Raw genomic sequence first — 21,236 nt, forward strand, 5'->3', positions numbered from 1 at the left:
GAGTTATATCTGATCAATTACCTCTATAAAATGTCACACACAATGAATTATCTGTCACTCTCTTAGGGCAATAAGTTGGAAAGAAAGTTGAATTAAAGTTTGTAGAATGTTTTTTTTTTATTTTACTCATATTTAAATATTCTGAAGTAAACAGCTGTAATTGTCAGATCCTGTGCAGGGTTCTTGATAAATTAATGTGAAACTAATTACGTCAAGGATGCTTTTTAAATAGAGAAGAATGTGCAAGACCTCTAAATAAATCTCTCTAGTTCTGCATTAGACATCTAAAAATTACCTCTAAGAACACTTTCATGTTGGCTATAATCCCGACTGTAATGTGGCCTCGTTAGGAAAGCACTTCTGGCCCACACCAGTTGTAACACAGGAAAGGCCTCAGGCACCACTGGAATTAATTACAGACAAAAGCAACTGTGTTTGCAATTGTCATGCCAAATTTATCACTAGCCACTTAATGTGCCTCATCTGAAGTGATCCACACTAGCTGAATTGCCCCTGGGCGTCTATTCTTCGTCTTGCTGGGGCGAGGCGGGAGCGCTTAGAGACCGTGTCTGTGTGGCTGTGTGTGTGTGCATGGGGCACAGTCTGCATCTGCTGGGGGCCTGCCTAAATCCTGAGCTGGAGGCGGTGAGTGCTAACAATGCCCCCAGCAAATACAACATGTAGAAGGTGTATAACAAATGTCAACACCCCATCCACACCCCTTGTCAGCTCTCCACCCACCCAGCTGGAGTCTCCAGGGTGAGGTTCAAAGCCAATCTTGACATCTTTAATTCTGTCATTTTTGTGATGATAATCCTTGATGTGGTTGGATGGGGTGTCAGTAGCCATTTACACCACACCAAAGTACATCTCTACAGTATGTGAACAGAAAAATCCTTAAAGATCAGAGGAGTCTTTGAACAGTTCGCCCGAACGTACTTCACTTTAGTCAGAGAACTAGTACTAGTTTTGAGAAACATTCTGTTTCTCAAAATACTAAAGATCAGTAGCAATTAGAATTTGCTTGAGGTGATGCACTAAATACCTCAAAGGCTTTCAGCTTATGACAGTGACCACTGAATCCAGAAGGGTTTTATCCCCCTATTTTGTTTTAAGAAATAATGTAAAAGTCTCAATCACTAGTGCGTAACTGATACTATTAAAGTATTGCAGAAATGTTTGACTTTGTGAAAGTATTTTTTAGCGTTTAGTAGCCTATTAGCCAAAGTTAAAGTGTAAAGGTGAGTTATTAAACCTTAAAACCCACTTGGTGAATTTCAGACTCTAGTTTTGAAGTAAACATTTATCTGGACCAACAGTTCTCGATTGCAAAGCATCAAAGAAGCCTAAGCTGGTTTAAAGCCACTTATCTGACTGCATTTGGGTGGTCTTTAGCAAAAATACAGTTACAGACAAGATACAAATAATTTGTAAGTCATTAGCATCTGACTGTTAGCCACTAATGACACAAAAGTTAGCATGTGCTTTTTAGCTTCCTATAGGTGCTAAAGCTATTTCTTTTAGAGCAGCAGTGCAAAGACATCTAACCTCCATATATGGGGCTCCTACACTATCTACTGCAACACACAGCACCCTATATGTTCTACTCAAAGTAGAAACCCAAAATTTTACCATCTATTCTCAGCTATGTGAAAGGGGTTGAGTCTTCTTCAATTGTTTCTGTAAATCTTGTCAGCCAGTCCGACTCATGATGGCCCTTAACCAATTAATACCCCCAAGTGGTTTCACATTGCCCTTTCATTTCATTTTATTTGTATTTTGTGCCCAGAGCCAATAATATTACATTTCTCATCATTCATTAGACAATGTCCCATATGTGCGTCTTCGCAGACAGACGTAGCAACGCAGACTGCACCGAGCTGGATTTCTATATCGCACTATGTCATCATACTTTTAATAATCACCATGATTCATGACTTTGGTTAAATATTTCAGTGCAGCAACTAAGTTTTTTTGTATTTGCAGTCGAATAGAAATAGTTTTTGTTTTTTTATTGCTACTACAATGCTTTTCTGTTAAATGATGTGCAAATCTCAGTTTGCGTCATTTAGTTGCTTCCTTTAATCCCGTCACTTATGTGGTTGTTTATGTCAAAAGAACAAAGGCCGTCCCAAATGTGCACTTACACATAAGCCACCATTATCTTTCTGCTTGTGCAGCTGAAAACCTAATGCCTTAGTTCAATAATAACGCAGAGGGGACAGCTTGTTGGTAGCCCAGTGCACAGCAGAAAAAACAAAAACAAAAAAAAACAGAAAAGCTCCAAAGGAGACCTGCCTCTTTAAAACAAATAAGCAGGTGCTTTAGTTCAGGGCAGGAAAAATGCAGCGAAATATCTTATCCACAAGTGCATAATGTCTCATCAACACCAATCGGTTATCAATTAAAGCAAAAACCATCTCATTATATTAATGAATGGCCTCAGCTAGTAATAGGGCTGTCTTATTGATGTTCGAACGAGGTAAGCACAAAGCCTCTTACACAGCACCAAGATTCACAGCATCAGCAGCTGAGTGCAGATTTGCAAGGATGAAGAAAACAGGACAAAAAAAATTAGAAGCAAATAGAAATTGAAGGACACAACAGGCTACTCTCAGAGGAACTGCATTTATTTCAGCAATTGTCATGCAAGCCTTGTTGTAAGTAATAATGTGGCCTTTAATGACGGAATGATGGACCTGCCAAACACTGGCTCTGCCATACAGCGCCTGCATGTCCCCGTTGTCCGCTCCTCGCGTACCCATCTGGGACTCATTAGCATATCCCCGTCAATTCGCCGCCCGTTTTAACATAATCCATATTTGTTGGGTAAAGTCTAACAGCAAGGCTCCCATACAGCGGTCACAGAAAGCCATGACACACTTCAGGAGCCCCGGCCTGCATGAGGCATGCTTGGGCAGCAAAGCAATTCAAAAATGCAAAACAGCAGGGCATACCAACCCCTACCTTCTACCTGGAGGGACAAATCCCTTTTGGCCAGACATCTCCAGACTGTTACCTTGGTATTCCTCCACAACAGTACTTTTTGATTTTTATTCTAAGTGCTCAGGGAAAAAAGGAGGAAGAAGAACAAAAAGCAGCCTGCTGTCATAGCTGACAGTGAGAATGTAGAATACATTGGCCTGCTGAGGCATGTCAAAGTATATGCTTCACCTATCAGAGAATAATGCCATATTTTGATACACATTTGCTTGGTAAATATTCGTATTCAGATTCTTGAAGAAGCGCGACAGCTATAGATTGTGAGAAAAGAACGCTTTAAATTAAATCGTGACCCTAAAACAAATATGCATACATTTATTTTGTCTAAAACAATTTTGATGGACATCAGTTCAGTCAGAGGTAGTTCATCACATAAATATTGAACTACAATTTAAATTGAATGTTATGTACTGTGATGATTGGACTGCACTAGAATTAACTAAATTGACCTGAACAGAATCTGGTGATAAATGAATAGATGTGAATTGGATTGAATTTAAAGTATGCAGCAATACAATGCGCATCAATTGTGATCAGCTCCATAGTCTCTGCTGAAGAAAAACAAATCGACAACATGATGCTGCCAACACAATGTCTCATGGTGGGGATGGCGTATTCAGAGTGTCAGAGTTCTGCCAGACATGGTATTGACATGCGAGTCAAAAAGTTACATTTTATCTAAAGTGCACAACAAATAGTTGTACAGTAAACAAATTATTCCACCTGAGCTGCAAATCCATCCATTATCTCATTTCCAATTATCCAGCTTGTAAGTTTGGGTGGATGCCCATGAGTTGGTGGTTTTATTTTCAGAAGTTTGTGAAATGTCCAAAACTTGAAAAGATTTTTAACATTGCTTCTTCTCAAATTTACCCCTGATTTGTCTGCTGTGTTCATTGGTCATCATGATGCTGGTTTACTTGAACTGGATTCTTTTCTTTCTGTGCGACTAGAGTAACTGGGACTCAATGCAAATCCATGCCACACTTTATTATTTTCACTCCAGTTTATGGTTATGCACTACTTTGTGTTGGTCTATCACATAAAATCCTAATTATATGCATTGAAGTTTGTGGTTGTGTTAGCCTCTGTCACACATGGGTAACATCAGTCCACACTCTCATTTCTTTAGTTATGGTTATTCTGTGTTGTCATTAAAAGCTGCTTTATTCATGAATTTAATTATTTCAAGCACAACAGTGATTGCACACACAGAACAGAAGCACTGTGTGGTTTTTAACATAGATTCTGTTATACTAACTTTGTTTCTTTTTTTTGGTTTGTTTTTAGTGTTGAACTGAGGATTTTTAAATCACAATGGAAGCTCAGCAGGATTTCCAGGTGGTTGTGAGCTAGGAGGATGTTTTAGGTTTAGTTGGGTCAATTTGCATTTAGCTAGCAGTGATGTCTAGCTGTGCTTCCCCTATTGTTTGTAAATGATTTGACCAAGCTATTATATAAGTTACTCACATATGTGTTTTTGTGTTATGTCAATCTCATGGATTTGGCTGTATGTGTGTAGTTTAGATCTTTTTTTTTTGTTTCATTGAGTCAAACTTTTTATAGGATCACAAATTAATTTTTATATTTGCATTTTTAAATATTTTTGGATGAAATAAAAACCCATTTGTAAGATTTTCTTTCTGTTCTTTATGCTACTCTGTCTTTCACTGTGGTTATTACATGACAAATATGCATAATGCATTGTATACTTTGTTAAATCCAGACACAAACAAAACACCTCCAAGATCCTGATTAGAGATGCTAAGTGAACGTAGTTTTAATGAATATTACCTGGATCAGAAGTACGATAAATAAATGAAACCAGCCAAACATGAACTAAATAACAACGATTCCCCATATTTATTGTGGAGTTCTCCACAATAAATCTAAAGAGATTTTAGCAGTATTCCCTCAAACTCGTAAAAGCGACGGCTGTCGTGAGCCATCATCGCAGAAGCCTTTTGAGATATAATCTCGGAGAACTTTTAACCCAGAAATTTCAGACCTTCCTGTCAAAGAGAAAGCAGAAATCCTGGGATCATGACACTCAGCCGCCAGCAGTCACACTCCTCTATGCCGAGTGTTTCTCAAGTGCTGGACTATCTGGCAGACTCAAGGGCCAGCGACTGCATTTTTTTAATATTGGTTTAGCTGTCTTCTCTTCATGCATCTTGGCCAACATAAAACCACTGTACTAATTCAAGCATTCTCCCATCTTACCGTCAAAATGAGCTTACAAAATTAAACATTTTGTGTTGTGTCAGCTGTCAGGTGACACACACCGTGTTTGAACCAGAGCTCGGCTTATGATAATGATATTCACTCACAATCTATGGAGTATAGAAGATGCCAAATTAATTTTACGCTGGAAAATTTTTACATTTATCCTCCTTCAATTTTCCTGAGCCATACGCTTGAAAAAAATGACACAAAACAAACACATATCTCTCAAATCAAAGAGCATTTTGATTTTCTCGCCAGAGAGGTCAGCCAGTTACCCAGAGGTTCACACACCCCACCATGCCGTGCCCCCATACCCCCCCACACCTCTCCATCTGATTCCCCCAAACGAGGCAGTGAGTGGGACGCTTCTCTGAGGGATGTCATGCTGCATGTCATCAGCTTGGTTAAATTGCACTGCCAGTGGGTAAGCAGCAGGGGTCACATGAGGCCCAGTGCGGACTGCAACATGTAACGCATGGCAGCCCACAGTCTGAAGGCTGGCCAGTAATGACTCCAAAACATTCTGATAAAGATTGAGGAGCAGCTGTTTTCATCTAACACAACTCGTCTCAGACACGCGGTGAAGAGACGGCTATGTAAATCTCTGCGGTGAAACCGTACAAACGCTTTGCTTGTTTGCACAATAGTGATCAATATATCAATACCGACTCATCGGAGCCCGTGTGTTACATGATAATTGTTCAGGTGATGGTCTGCGCATGTTTTGTTTTAGGAAGGATTAAAAATCTTACAGTGTTGTTTCGGGAGCAGGTCCAAACATTTGCCCTTGTAAACACAAAGCAGCCGTGTGACTGGAAGAGGCCTCAGTTGGGCAGACAGCAGAGGGAGTTAACAAAGCTAATTAGGAGAGGCTGACATGTTAAAGTGAGCTGCGGCTCGGGAGTCGGCTCTATCACATATGTTTCCTTTGTGGTGGGTGAAGTGGCTCCTTTGTTTGTGAATTGATGGCGTTTCGCTCTGCCGTCCCTTTGGGTAGAGGCACTGACCTGCGGAGGCCCCGACAGTGAGAGGAGGCTCCTTCCCCTTTTTTTTTTTTTTTTTTTTTCCCCCTGTCTCTTCCAACGCCTGCAGCTCCAGCTGTCCCACTCTCTCCCAAACCTACACCTTCCCAGAACCATGGACGCACAACGAGATGGGCAACACCTGTAAAAGAGTGGACACCCCCTCAGCCCAGGCGCCTCAACGCAGCCTGCCCACCTGCTACTGCGCTCTCTGGGCCCTGCAGCTTAAACGCTCATTTTGTGCCTCTCAGCACGGGACTTATTGATATAAATAGCTGTGCACAAAGTGCACACTCTGTTTTCTCTTGGTCTGATGCAGTAGGTGTGTGTGTGATTATATTCAATGGCAGCCTCTTTCAGGTGAGGATGAAATATGAGCAGTTTGGACACCGGGTAAATGACAATCTCTGCAAGATTCACTGAAAATTATTACAGCACGTTTGACATTTATCGAAATGGACAACATGATTGGGGTAGCCGTCTTAAACAAGGATTCAATATCTAATATGTAGACACAATGCGCAGTGTATTAAACATTACAGATCCAGCAGTAGATTTAATGATGACCTTACCATTTGTCTTTATATAGCTTGTCCTTCCTCACTTTTGAATTGCACGGTTTGTCCTTGAATAAGACACTTTATGGCTGCAATGAAAGAGACAATTTAAAATCCAAATACAGTGCAGGTCAGAAGATTACATACACTCATCATGGGCATGAATGCTATATTTATTATGAGTTTCAAATGATGTATTATAACTTGTGTTTGTCTGGAATAAAATAATTTTATGACAAAAAGACTTGAAGAATTTTAAGCGAGATTTTTTTCTAATCAACCCCGGTTTATAATATGAATATGTTCACGTCTCCAATGATACTTGATTAAATGTCCAGTGGCATATAAAGATCACAAAATATCACAGAGTAATGCTATCAGGATCAGAAAAGTTAAACTGTGACATCAAATGAGAGGGTGAAGCCAAAATCAAATATAGCAGCTGCCCACATGGATCAGACAAATGTGTCCTGAAGAAAACTTCTAGAATCTGATGAGGAATAGACTAAAAATTTTGCAACAATGACAAAAAGACTATTATCAGGAGCCAAAACAAGAACACTGTAATAACTGCCAAGTATGGAGGTGGAGGTATGGGCCTCTGGGTCTGTTTTGCAGACACAGATACTAGAGGATTTCACAAAGTAAGTGAAATATTAAGGCTAGTTCAGCAAATTCAAGTTACTTCATTGGGTCGGCTCTTAACTCTTTAGCAAATGTGTTTGATTTTACAGGGATAATCTGGGGGTTAGGCTGAGTTTAAACACAAACTACGCCCACATGTAGCTACATGTGTTTATGTATTTGTGATCTAGTATGTATGTACGTATGCATATTTATATCTTATTTTGCAGATATAAATACACCTAGTAGCTAGTAGTTCCTACTAAGTCATAGTGTTTTATATGGCGAGCACAAGTTTAAATATTTAATTCTGAAATAAAGGCAAACATATTAAGCAAGAAAAAAAATCAGAAATCCAAAGAAAAAGAAATCAATATGAAATGGTGTTACTTAATACTGGAGAAGCAATTGCTACATTAGACAAGGTTAAAAAAAGGCCTCTCTCACCTTTTAAATATTTTAGGACGATATAGGTTTTCTTCTTCATTCTTTAATCTGTTCAAATAAAACATGTATTCAACCAGGTTCATGCTTGGACATCAACTAATTTCACATCAGATCCAGTCTTTGTAATGATAAAATTAATCCAGGATGTTGTTGATAATAAATTGAACAATGTTAATTGGCATTACAGCAATCAAAGTCCTCTTATTTTTATTGACCAATATTTTGCCCGTTTCCTCTGGATTTTGGAAGATGTATCTTTAAATTCCATCACCCTAATTTTTTTGTCATTCAAAGCTTCACTATCAGTTCTACTTCCAATCAAAGGAAGCATGTTGGTAAAAAAAAAAAAAAAAGAAAGAAATTCATATGAATCCGGCTGGACTACACTAGCAAATAATTTTGGGTATAACTATAAACAGCCATTTTTTTTCATGCAGTTCTTCCATCGAACAGCACAAAGGCTGTTTAATCCCTATTGACTTTAGGTCACAGTCGGGAACAATAAAATAACTTAATTTTTAAGTATTTTTGTTGCTCCTGTGGGAAGGAGCACTCTGGATTGCCTAATTTGGAAACACGCTACTGGTTGGCCCTGAGAAAAAAAAAAAAAAAATCACAAATGCACCGTTACAAGCCTCACGGGCCTCATCAGTAAAATGAGCATACATAAACTTCTAAGCAGCAATGCATTGCAAATCTAACATTTTGTGCCATTTACTCTGTTGGATTTGATGGTTTCAGAACAAATAGAAACCAAAGTGAATGAGATCCTAAAGAATAGACATCAATGAGTCAACTTTACCTTTGAGCGTTCGAACAAAGTTGGAAAAAAGGTGAGTCTCTCTCTCTCTCTCTCTCTCTCTCTCTCTCTCTCTCTCTCTCTCTCTCATCCCATCCCTCCACCCCCATTCGGCTAAGCCTGCATGGACACAGATTAATCCTACCCCATTAAGATGACAAGACAATTTGTGGAGTAGTTGAGTGTAAATAAATACGTTGAGAAGCAGATAATACATTAGGCTGCGGACCGGGCTATTCCATTACAACAGCACATTTGTTTCCATCCGCGGAGGAAGCCATTCGGGCCGATGGCATCTTTCCTTCATGAGGTGAAAGTGGATTCTTGCCTCTGAGAGGAAAATAAGGACATCAGAACTCTGCCGGTATTAACTTTCATCACAAAAGTCATCTCAGCTACCAGGAATAGAGGCCGTCTCTTTCAAGCTTGCTCATAAAAAACGAACAGATATAATACAGAGCCCTCAGTTTAAGAGGTAACAATAGTTTTGTCTCCATTAGCTCCAAACAAAGAAAACAACAAAAAAACAGTGATAGCAACAACAAGTGCATTTGATGCTTTACTATTTCAACTTCTTGGCTGTAAAAAAAAAAAAAAAAACATCCCAATGATATTTCAGAATCACAAAACAATACTACTTTTTATATGCGTCTTTAAATTCACAAGCTTCTTTACAACTCCAGGTGGTAGTTCTGCTACAAGAGATGAAGCAGCAGAAGTCAAGTGGCTGCATTGATTTTGCAGTAATTGATCTGATGGCTCCTTGTGATAATTGACAATTATCCCTGATTACCAGACAGGAGCTTAAAATCAGTCTAAGAAAATGACCGGCATTATGGGATGTTGTACACTGGGTGAACAAAGGTAAATCAATAGACCTCAGAAACTACTTGGAAAACAAGAAATAAGGGTGTCGCACAGGAGCACATGCTGCTCAACCTCCAACAACCCCTGACAGACATTTAAACTAACTCTCATCTTCAGTTACTCAGAAGATGAGAGGCTAACAGTGACACAAAGGTACATTTAAAAACAAGAAATAGGCTTCTGAGAAGGTCAGTTTAAGATATTTCTGTGCGTGCATATACATGCTGCAAGCTGCAAACGTCTGCATCTTTGTGTTTGTGTTGCCCGTGTTAAGCATGCATCGCTGTGCATGTGCTGCATGTCTGTTTTTCTCCATTACTACCCGTCTGACCTCAACTGATTGGCCCTTTTGATTGGAGCGGACAGACGCAACTCATTGCAGCTTAATAAATATTGGGACCCTGGGGATCGACGCTAAACAGTTCTATTAAGTTGGAAACATGTCAGCCAATATAAAAGCGGCCTGACCCCAGAAAAAGGTCAACTGTGACACGCATGTATACTCTGGAAAACAACCAGAGGCTGGAAGGTCTTGTTTTATGGCGTGTCTTCAAAAGAGGATGACCGGGAGAGCGAGAGAGAGCGTGGGGTCGTCTGGCCGCCCAATTGTTGGTTTTATGTGATTTTTGTGTATTTGAACCCCCAGAGGAAGGGTTGTGTTGTCACAGAGCATCCCGCTACACAAGGAAAACACAAAAATAGAATAGATAGATAGATAGATAGATAGATAGATAGATAGATAGATAGATAGACAGATAGATAGATAGATAGATAGATAGATAGATAGATAGATAGATAGATAGATAGATAGATAGATAGATAGATAGATAGATAGATAGATAGATGGATAGATAGATAGATAGATAGATAGATAGATAGATAGATAGATAGATAGATAGATAGATAGATAGATAGATAGATAGATAGATAGATCATCCCTGCTTTCTGTTGTCACTAATCTGCCTCTTGCTTGTGTAATCGGCATATCAAAACATTGAGGGAGAGGAATTTCCGTGCTCTGTGAGCATATTAGGGATGCAGTCGCAGCGCTTAACTAGCATTGATGAACTGTTTGCTTATGCAGTAATAATTAACTTCCATTACATTACTTTGTGTGATTACTTTCTTAATTGCCTGAATTATGCATCAATTTAATATCTAATAACCAGTCCTAGGCATTAGACGCTGTTCAGACACACAGTTTCCCTAGCTTTAATTAAACACACCAGAATAAATGAAACGATGTAGGATAGATGTCTTGCAGTGATTTCCTGGGTGCTTAAATATGCTATTTATTATAAAAGCATGTGAAATCCTCTTTCTCCTCAGGAAAGGAAACCACAAGATGCCAATTATAAAACCCAAGTTGCTTTGCCACGGCTTTTCGAGGTTCCAGACTAATAAATTTGTTGAGTGAGACTTATTGTATATTATGCAAATACAAGACTATGGCATTTTTTAAGTTTCAAATCTGCAGAGCAAAACATGTCCCCAAAGATTATTTTAATTACAGTATGTAGCAAAGTGGGCTCCTGTTTTACATTGTTATTGTCCTCCAGTAAGAATCCAGTTAGTAAGGACAATATGAATGAATGGAAATATTGAAATTATTTATATCACTTAACCACTACATATCTCATTTAAACCCACTTTGTGAATTATGTCCATTTGATTACTTGTTAAAGCAACAGATGACCTAATCAGAAATATAAAATCAGTGTGAAGGTATTATGGCCTCAAAGCAATTATATGAATGCTGGTTGAATGTGAAGAAAAACCCAAGTGAAACGACTTTGCTCATCTCTCTCGCTGCAGTGCAGGAATAAACATAGTGAGATTAGGTCCATCTTTCTCAATTGCAACCTTCATGAAGTCTGATGTAAATTTCATTTACAGGTTGTAAGGCAGCTTTGTGTCAAATGAACAAAATATAATTAAAAAGCAAACCCTTGGAGGTCATTCAATGAATTGATATTACCTTTAAGTCCTCTTGCATCATCATTTTGCCCCCACTCAAAAACTGACGCGTGCACTTAAAGAGAAAAATGAGTCCTGTGTTCCTCATCAGCAGTCGTTTTAACAAACATACCTGCATGGACTGTTATTAAACTAGAATGTGCAGTGTGTGTGAATTATACGCGTTTTCAAATTATTGCAAATCAAGGTAAAGTTGTTACTTAAGGAAATAACTTATGGCTTAAGTACAAATCCTATTTAGCTGACCCAAAGTCATGCAAATCCCTGCAATGGGTGTTCGGGTCTGGCAGCATCGTTAGTCTGCCTCCTAAATGATTTCCAGAGCCAGTGAGCTGCTGGCAATGCAAGGTTAGACAGAAAATGATGGCAGCACGAGGATGCTTCACAGACCTCATGATAGTTTCCGTCTGTCATTATTTACGTCTGACTAGTCCCGTCATGTCAGCTACCTAGAGAGACACTTTTAATGTGAACGCCCCTCCTCCGATTGCTCCTCGCAAGCAGTGTAGTATACCATTATTTCTTTGCTTCAGTACCTTTAGGTGAAACTCGCTCTCCCATCAGCCAGAATCAAAGACAGATCCCTGACTTGATATTGCACATGTCCATGGTCTTACCAAAGCTGGCACTGAAGCTACGTACCACAGAGAAGGGGGCTGGTGAGGGGGGGACTTTAAACTCATTTGACTAATAAAATAAATTGGTAAAACATACTGGTGGATATGCAGTAAGTAGAGTTAATATTTCAATCTCAGAAGATTTATTCAGCCAACAATGCAGCAGCTCAATAGTATATATTTAAAATGTCTTATTCTTACTGTCATATTGTTGTAGTAACAAACACCTCTTAATTCTGGCCTTTCATCTACAGAGGGTTTTTTTTTTTTTTTTTTTTGCTGTCCTGCCCACTTCAAATGGCCAGCTAGATATTATGATTAAAAAAAAAATCAAACGCATACATGAGTTGATTTCTAAAAATAAGTTCGTTTTTGAAAAAAAGGAGAGAGAAAAAACATTTTCCAGATCTTCTAATTTGTTAGTCTACTGTTTTTTTGTTTTTTTTTGTGTTTTTTACACATAATGTGTAAAATAGCATCGTCGTGGCCAAAATTTGGTGATATTTCCTCCAACGTTAACTTGCTGTTAAACAACAAAAAAAATCCAAGTTTGATTGTTTGGTTGAAGACATAGAACCAAGCTCTCAAAAAACTAGTGCAACAAAGAAGTTGTGGTTCACCATGTGAAAGTAAGGACGAATTACACTGGCTGGTATCCAGTTAATTTTAATATTTGCTAGATGGCATGGTATGCTATGTTCAAGTTGTCCATTTGGAAAGAGATCCATCGTTGATGGGAACAATACTTCAGTAGAAACCAGTCCAATTCCAAAAAGTGAGGTGAAAGACAGCATGGCTCTAACCAAAAGTAGGATTTCCTCCACTATCCTACTGTCAACAACCTGATTCTGACAGATGACGGATTGATCTGGTGACTCGGAAACTTTATCTTATTTTTTCTTCTGTCATGTAGCCTTCCCTCTTAGAATAGTCAAAGTTCAAATGACCATCTGACTATGAAACTAATTCTTGATCACTTTAAAATCTTTGATCGTCAATAATTCCACTTTAAATGAGTTCTTCCTCATTCATAATGTATTACAAAGAAGTTTGTCTTGCAGATTAGTCATACTGTAAGAAATAACATTTTTAAAAGTTCATAACTATGAGTTAGACCTGTGTAATTTGTCGAGATTTATACAAAATACAGGAATCTTGTCCAAAAAAGTTCTAGGCTTAGGCTTAAGCATGTCTAAAACAAATCTTTAATATTTGTTCAATAAACATGTAAATAAACATAAAACCACCAAACATTACAACTCAGTCTCACCATTTCAACATCTACTAATCTAGATCATTTTTCACATAAAATGCTCATTAGAATGTTTTGGATTTTGTTGTCCATTACATGTATGTTCAGTATTTTAGCAAAGTGTCAGGTTTTTGATGATTCTTTCAGTTGCTGTCAATTCTTGAAGCATAAGAAATATTCTCTTCTTCCTGGAATTAGTTTTAATTACTTTTAATTCTGCACTAGTGGTGGAGAAACAACTTCCAGCATGTTTGGCCATGCTTTTTCACTGCAGATTTTGCTGAGACCCTCCTCCTGGATCTGATTGCTTGTTTCTGACAGAACAGTGAATTTCTGCAGATGGCAGTAGGACCACAGGGAAGAGGCAGAGGAGCTTGATTTGTTCACAAATTATCTCATACTGACACGACATGGGGACAGTTTCAGCAAAATGTAATAAACGTATTTTGCTTATAACAGCAGCTGCGGCTTTAATTGCTAACCTACGAGACTGACTTGAGTTGTCATAACCCATCATCAACAAATGTTGATTAAATAGCTAATATTTGCTATTATGTACAATGTTGAATAATAGCATAAGAAAGCATGTTTTCTTCAATAGGAGATACAAAAGGCCGCAAGAAGCTTCTGATCAACTAATGAAACACTGAAGTCACAGATAAAAATACATTCTTATCAGGACTTCTTCACAATATATTATTCCACAACAGTTGCCCAGAGGGTAAGATGGCCATTTATCACAGTGCAACCCATGAATCAAGTCATGTAGTAAGATCGATCATTGATTCACCTTAGTCCCTTGTTTTACCAACTGAGCCAAATAATGATCATTAAACTGACCACTGCATGTCCAAAAATGGATTTATAATACTCTGAACGCTGTCTGAAGCAACGTAAAAATGGTGTCTAGAGGAAAAGTTGACACAGATATACAGAGATAAAACATAAAATAGAGCGGTAATTCCCTGCATCCTTACTTTCTTTTGTATCTGCTAGCATGTTTCAGTTACTGTAAAGGAGGAAACCACAGGCCCAAGACCTCTTGGCTGGAGTCCATCTCTACGCTTTGTGCACGTGATCCCAGCCAAGATGAGCATACTTTAATGGGACTGCTTAGCCCCATCATGACCCAATGAGTGCCGGCTGTGGAGTGGATGTGCTCATTGTGATGTGTGTGTGTGTGTGTGTTCCCAGCAGGGAGACTGGTGCCTTATGAAGGTCACAACTACAGCAGTGTGGGGGCTCTCTAAGTGAACCCTGGAGAGGATAACAAGCCACATCTAACGCTTTCTTTGTGTTCCTCCAGCCACTAATTCACCTGAGGGAAGAGCAGGCTAAAAACACAGTTTGCACAAAGCAAAGCAGAAAAATCTTTATTTGGACGGTTTACGAGAAACAGCCACATGTGGAAACATTTTCATTTACGACAGAATTATTATCTCAACCCCGTTTAAAAGGGTATCAGACCTCGCTCGAAATGAGAAACGCAGTATTTTGCAAAGCCATTCTTGTACAGCCCGTATACAAAAATGGAAAGATGACGAATACCATTCGTCTCGAGGGAATTTCAGCTCAGTCCCAATGTGATAGCATTGCCCTGTCTTATGGCCACCTAATGGACAATGTAGTATTAATTCAGCTGCAGATGAACAGGCAGGACCCCAGAATCAAAAATGAGAAGGGGGAACTAGGTGTATGAATTATGCATATTACATTACCATATCACTACAATACGCTGTGTACCAAAACAATGCAGCGAAAATTGGCCTTCGACTGAGATATTGAACAATTTTCTACATGGTTCTTGCCTACCATTGAAGTGAAATTGCATTAAGCTGCCTTTACAGCCGCAGAACCCATGCGAGATTTGTATGTTCACATCAAGCCGGTGAACAAAACACTATGTAAACAAGTCAGGGATAATTGAAAAGAAAGTCTCCTGACCGCCTTACCCGCTACCCATCATTCACATTGATGGGAATTTGGTTAAATGGCAGGTGAGAAATTACTTTTTTTCCATTGATTTTCCTTTAGAGATCAAGTGCAAATAAATGAAATGGAGCAAATTACTTTATCAGGCTTTGAAATGGTATTCAAGCAAAACATGTCAGAATCTATTATTTGCAATCATGTTGCTCTTATTAATCTTCAAGAAAGAAACAGCAATGAATCACACTAAGGAATTCTAGCAGGCAACAGCTCATTTTCAGTATGTGCAGACGAGAGAATATTGAGCAACAAATAAAAGCGTGACTTTATAATAAAGTTATTTTTAAAAAAATTCATTTTAAAAAAATGACATGGAACAAATTATTACTATACATTTTGTGGACTTGAAACAACAAAGTAATATGTAATCTGTAGACTTTATTTACAGAATATTAACTTTTTTTCCTTTGCTGCAGAGGCTTGTCCGGAGAAAATGCAGACAAAAAAGGAATGTAGTATGCATACTCACTCCAAACACGTGGAAAATAGTATTTAGACAACTAAGTTCTGTTGCAGGGTTCCCAGTTCTGTTTGCTTACAGATTCACTGTCCCTCAAACACTGGCAAAAGATCAACGTATTGGTTATTATAGTTGTTAAATGTCATTATTAAAGCATTATTCTCAGCAACATCAGTACTAAAATCTATTAAATACCCTCTACAATGACTATATGTCCAAGTGATTGCCACATGAGGAATAAAAGAATCACCGAAGGGATTACAAATTAGTGGTAATGGCAGTCATGTTATTTTTTCCTCATATGTAACAGCCTGCAACTAAGAAAAATATTTTAGGAATCACTGTCCAAACAAAACAAGGTTTTTGTTGCTGTTAAAGTTACTGCAAAGATTCTATGTCTTCTTGCAGTCGACCTAAGAGCCGTCCCTTTTCTCGTTTTCTGTGGCAGCGAGCTGTGCTGCATTGCTAATGCTAGTTTATAGTGAGACTGAATATTCGCAATGAGGATGTCGGTATCAGGTTTGAATCAATCTCCTACTCCTAAAGCAATATTTTTCAATCTCCATTGTGAAAATAATTAATAGTCCTTACTCCTGTTTATTTAAGCCAATATTTACATAAACTATTGTGTACTTCAGCTGCAGTGATACACTTCTAGTTCTCTTTTGCTATTCGTTTTAGTAACGTCTATAATAAAGTGAGTAAAAAGGTATTTGTTTTGGGTTTTTTGTCTCATTTAAATGTTGTTTCTGATCGTCAAACATATTTTGATATCAAACATACCCTGAGTAACTACAAAACGCTGTCAGATTACGATTGTATTCTTTTTATTCAAGGAAAAAGGGTTATGAAACTGACCTGACCCTGTGTGAAAAACGTATTTGTCTATTTCTCGCACACTATTCCACAATTTATTAGGTCATCATGGCATATGGAAACTTGAAGCTGCTACTTTTATAACCTTCCCTGGCAGTTAGCTGTAAAGTAGTGCTATTGCTAGCATGTGAAATAACACCAACATGAAGTGAACATTCAGATTTAGCAATGTTATCTTATTAAAGTGATGAAGACAAACAATGTAGGCTGAGATTACATGTCTGAATTATGTCTCTGATATGTCAATTTGAGAGAGGCCTAAAGGGGTAAGATCTCAACCTTGTTGTCAAAACAGTCTAAACTTCTACTTTTCTGTCTTCATGTTGCAGCTGTCTGTGTTGCGGTGCTAACTGCAACTTCTGTACAGCTTCACAGCATAGCAAAAGAGCAATACATACAAAATAAAAGCTCATGGGAGTTTTAAGAAGTACTTTTCTAATTTACTCTAGCAGGTAGCTGTGCTGCAGTGCCTGCAGTACTACTAACTTGTAATAAAGAGAGGGTATTCACTTCCATAGCACAACAAATACGACTGACATTCCTGTTTTCCACGTAACTCCATGTAGCAGATGATTGCTAAAGTTACAGTTGAGCTAATTTGCTAGGTCCTTCAGCTGCAGCCCAGGCAGTCCCCCCATTTCCTGCTCTATTATTATTATTATTATGATAAGAACTACATGACTCATCTACATCTCTAGACTATCCCTGCAATTCATAAAATAGCCCCATAAAGGCAGCAGCTTTTAGTTATAGCACACACATGGGGTGAGCTGTGTAAAACAGTATGTGGTATCGGTAACTGCTTCTGTTCAAACCTTGTAATCATTACCTGGCATCTTATTGCCTCTGTGGCTTTTAACGCAGTTGTCTCACCCTCAGAAAACAGGGAGTTATAGCTGATCTTTTATTAAAACTTTAGGAGAGTGTCTCTCTCCGGAGGGGGGCGAAGGAGGAGAGGGACAAATTAGTGTTGACAGTAGACACTTAAAGCAGGAAAATCACAGGCCCACTGGGAGGCAGGAGCCACATGGGGCTCCCCGCCTGTGTAAAGAACACTCCAGATTTCACTTGAGATGCAGTCGCCTTTTAACAGGGCAGGGGGAATGTCAACAGACCCTCTTGAATGAGCCAATAAAGCCACTAAAAGGAGCGGATTAACCAGCTGATATCAGGGACAGCGGTTTGTTTTCAATGCGGCTCCTCCTCCTCTTTGGAGTGCAGCCTGAACACATTGGGCGGAACATTTCCTTTGCCTAACATGCTTTTACGCTTCCATAATTGTGTAGTTAATTGTCCTCATACTTGCTTGTGGTCACACAAGATTTAACCATGTAATTCTACTGATGTTACAAATGCATGACACAAAAGATAATGAAAAAAAAAAAAAGTGTTCATTTTTAACAGACAGAGTCAAGCTCTGACGTTAGAGGGATCTACCTCGGCTCTTCTGAATTGTCCTTTGTCTATTGTTGCTTTTACTGCCCATTTATCAGGGAGCGATGCTGCTGGTGAGTGAGACTACACAACATGAAACAGTAATTACAAGACATCAGGGGCTTTCAATCTCACTTTAATTTCCCAGCAGCTGTGATCAAACATCCTTAGGCCAATTAACTATAATATGACCCAACAATATCACGACCTTCTCACAACCCCATAAACGCAGAATAAACACGGTGGTTTAAAACAGATGTCTCCGAGCACTGACAACAACTCTGCAAAGCACGAAACAAATAAGCCAAAAATGTAATAGTTTCTGCTTGGCCACTTGTGTTTAAATGGGGCGCATTTGATGCAAGCATGAATATGGTTTTGGAAAGGTGTATGATTTCAATTTAAGCTATGTGATATTTAAGCAAACGTGATCAATAAAGGTTCAGATCCTTATCGAGGTGGCTTTCATTCACGAAGGCCTTTGTGACATGTTTACATGAAGCTGTATTTTTCAAAAATTTAAGTATTCAGTTTTATTTAGAAGAATATATATATCAAATTTTAAACTCAAAAGAGGTGAAAATGAATATATTTTTAATTAAGGAATTGTAATAAAATGCTTAAGTTACAAGAAAATTGGAAACAAGAAAATTGGAGATGAAACGTGTGTAAAAACGGATAAATTGTTATTCTTCTGAAAACAGCTTACAAATGTATTGCTTATGTTAATTAATCTTTTATCTCTTGCAAATTGCATTACTGTGGTGATGAATGATCCTTTAAAAGCATTCCATAAAAAATGTTTTATGGAATGTTTTTATGGTTTTACTTTTATAAATTAAATAATATTGTCATAATGAGAAAAAAAATATTATTTATTTTTAAAAGGACAAAGGTAATGTGCATAGAATCAACGTTTTGGGGTAAGGAGCAAAAACTGTCCATTCTTGGTGAATTTCAGTTCATAGTCACTATAAGCTGAATACTGGTGCAAAATCTGGTTAAATTTTGCACCTAAAAACATTAAAGTTTCGCTTTATTTCCTTGCGTCTTTTTGTTTGTCTAATTCAGTTAGTTTGAATTAGTTTTTAGAGTGTTTGCTAGTTTTTAGTGACTATTTTTAGTTAAATATTGTTTAATTTTAGCTTAGTGTTTATCAGTTATAGTAGTCATTTTTGGCGAATTTCATTTTCAGAAAAAAAATTCCATGATATTAAATAGGAATGTGGAAAAAGAGCAGGAATACAATTAGTGCTTTTGAGCAGAGATATTTCAAACTTTCTTTTCTATTTCAGGCACGGCGGTGTAAAATGAGTTTCGCCATTTGCAGTGTGCAGCCTATTTATTATGGAGAAGGCGAGACTAAAACATAGAGGGATTTCCCTTTAATCAGATCTCTTAGGAGGCCATGTAGTGGACCAATACCCCAATGACTTCCCCCTTAAAAAAAACAAGCAATATTAGATTAGCTGCATGCTGCCTTAGTTGGACCATCAATCAGAAGGAATTTGAGAAGATTTTGCTAAATCTAAAAGCCTTTTACGTTTCTGAAAAAAAGCTCATTTCTTTTAATATATTAACACTGAGCAAGCGGCCATGATCATTTATGTGTTTGTCCATTTAGAAATATTTAAGCTTGTAAGCTCTGGATCTAAGCACAAATTTTTTGAGCTTACGGATGACCAATCACAGAGGTGTGTGAGCCCCAGAGCTCTGAAGCAAATGAATCCTTCACAGCATTGTAAATCAGGACCTCAAAGAGTATTATTTAGCCTCAAGCTAAGAGTGCTTGTTTATCAGATGGTGTCTGAGTCTGGGATAAAAACTTCCTCATAAATTTGGGTACATTTTGATGTGCTCATGGAGGCGGGCTGGCTCATTCCGGGCGCAGCGCTCTCAAGAATGGAAAGGTAAGCAGATGTGTTTATGTCAAAGAGCTTGTTGATGAGATTCCAAACATCTTCTAACTGATTTTAACGTGTTTTCAATGATTTCATTCATTCGCAGCCAAAACATTGACAAAAATCCAGTCGCAAATTAAAATGCAATGCCATTTTTTTTCCACATTCTCAGGTGCTATAACGTGTCCAACAGATGTATTGTTTTATTTATTTTATTTTTTTTTCTTTTTACATTTTATTCAGTTGTCTGATGTATTATCACTCAGATACGACATCGCCAACCCCCAGATGATAAATCAGACGTGCGGTGGCTGCTTCTGATAACTCAATAAGCACCTGGACTCCTCCAAACATGTCACACCTGTACTCCTGCGTAATACCACTCTCATTCTCCAGGCCTCACTGGGGGGCTCAATACACCTGCCTCCTGCATCTCAGCAGCCGAGCAGCTGGGAGAGAAACATCATGCATGCTTAATTAGGAGGCTCAGAAACCACAGGAAGATGTTGGTACTTTTTTAATGCACAGGTTTGTTGTAAATGCTTCCCCTATAAGGAAAAAAAAAAACACTCACTCACATGCTGTGACATCAGCAAGTGGTTTATTTGTGTAGCTATTCAGTAAACAAAGAAGATGCAGTGGCTGGAAAAAAAAATAAATCCAATGATTTCTCTGTACTCAAATATGCATATATGTGGTGGAAGTCATTTACATTTTTACAATTGGCATTTCCTGCTTCTTTTACAAGGTAGAGAATTATAAGACAACTTAATGAGCATGTCTGAACATATTTACCCACATAACACCAAAGGGAGCCTTTCTTGATCAATAATAATGCATTCTTTCTGTTTCGTCAATTTACTGTCAGCTTAGGTGTCATTACCGAGTATAATGAAACGGGGTTTGTTTAAGAATTAATAACAAACTGGAGGCATTAATTCATTTAAACAGAGGCAGGTTCTGAGTCATGTATGGGCAACACAAAAAAACACACCGAATGAATAGATTGTGTTCCATTACACATTGACTAAAAATACTTACAATTTTAGCTTCTTGTTTAGCTTGCAGCCATAATTTTGCTGCCGCTAGCTCAGTAACAGCGTTTTGGCTCTTGCAAAAAAAAAAAAAAAAAAAAAAAAAAAAAAAAAAAAGAAAAAAAAATTAATTTTTGGAAAAAAAAAAATA

At 38.1% G+C, this 21,236-nt stretch overlaps 1 long non-coding RNA gene across 3 annotated transcripts in view; it reads right to left on the minus strand.

Annotated features, from left to right (window-relative positions):
- The window catches only part of LOC106963048 (uncharacterized), a 61,809-nt gene that overhangs the window by 14,394 nt on the left and 26,179 nt on the right, over positions 1 to 21,236 (minus strand). For 2 of the 3 annotated variants that reach the window (XR_001428109.1, XR_001428107.1), the window contains 2 exons: positions 6,824 to 6,897; positions 5,306 to 6,393 (listed from right to left, as the gene is read on the minus strand). This is a non-coding gene — a long non-coding RNA (uncharacterized LOC106963048). Of the gene's footprint in view, positions 1 to 5,305; positions 6,394 to 6,823; positions 6,898 to 21,236 lie in introns of those variants that run through there. The other variant, XR_001428108.1, reaches the window with a different exon arrangement.

Source organism: Poecilia latipinna, unplaced genomic scaffold (genome assembly GCF_001443285.1).
Source record: "Poecilia latipinna isolate Pla-1442-1.1 unplaced genomic scaffold, P_latipinna-1.0 Scaffold1489, whole genome shotgun sequence".
Lineage (NCBI taxonomy): Eukaryota > Metazoa > Chordata > Actinopteri > Cyprinodontiformes > Poeciliidae > Poecilia > Poecilia latipinna.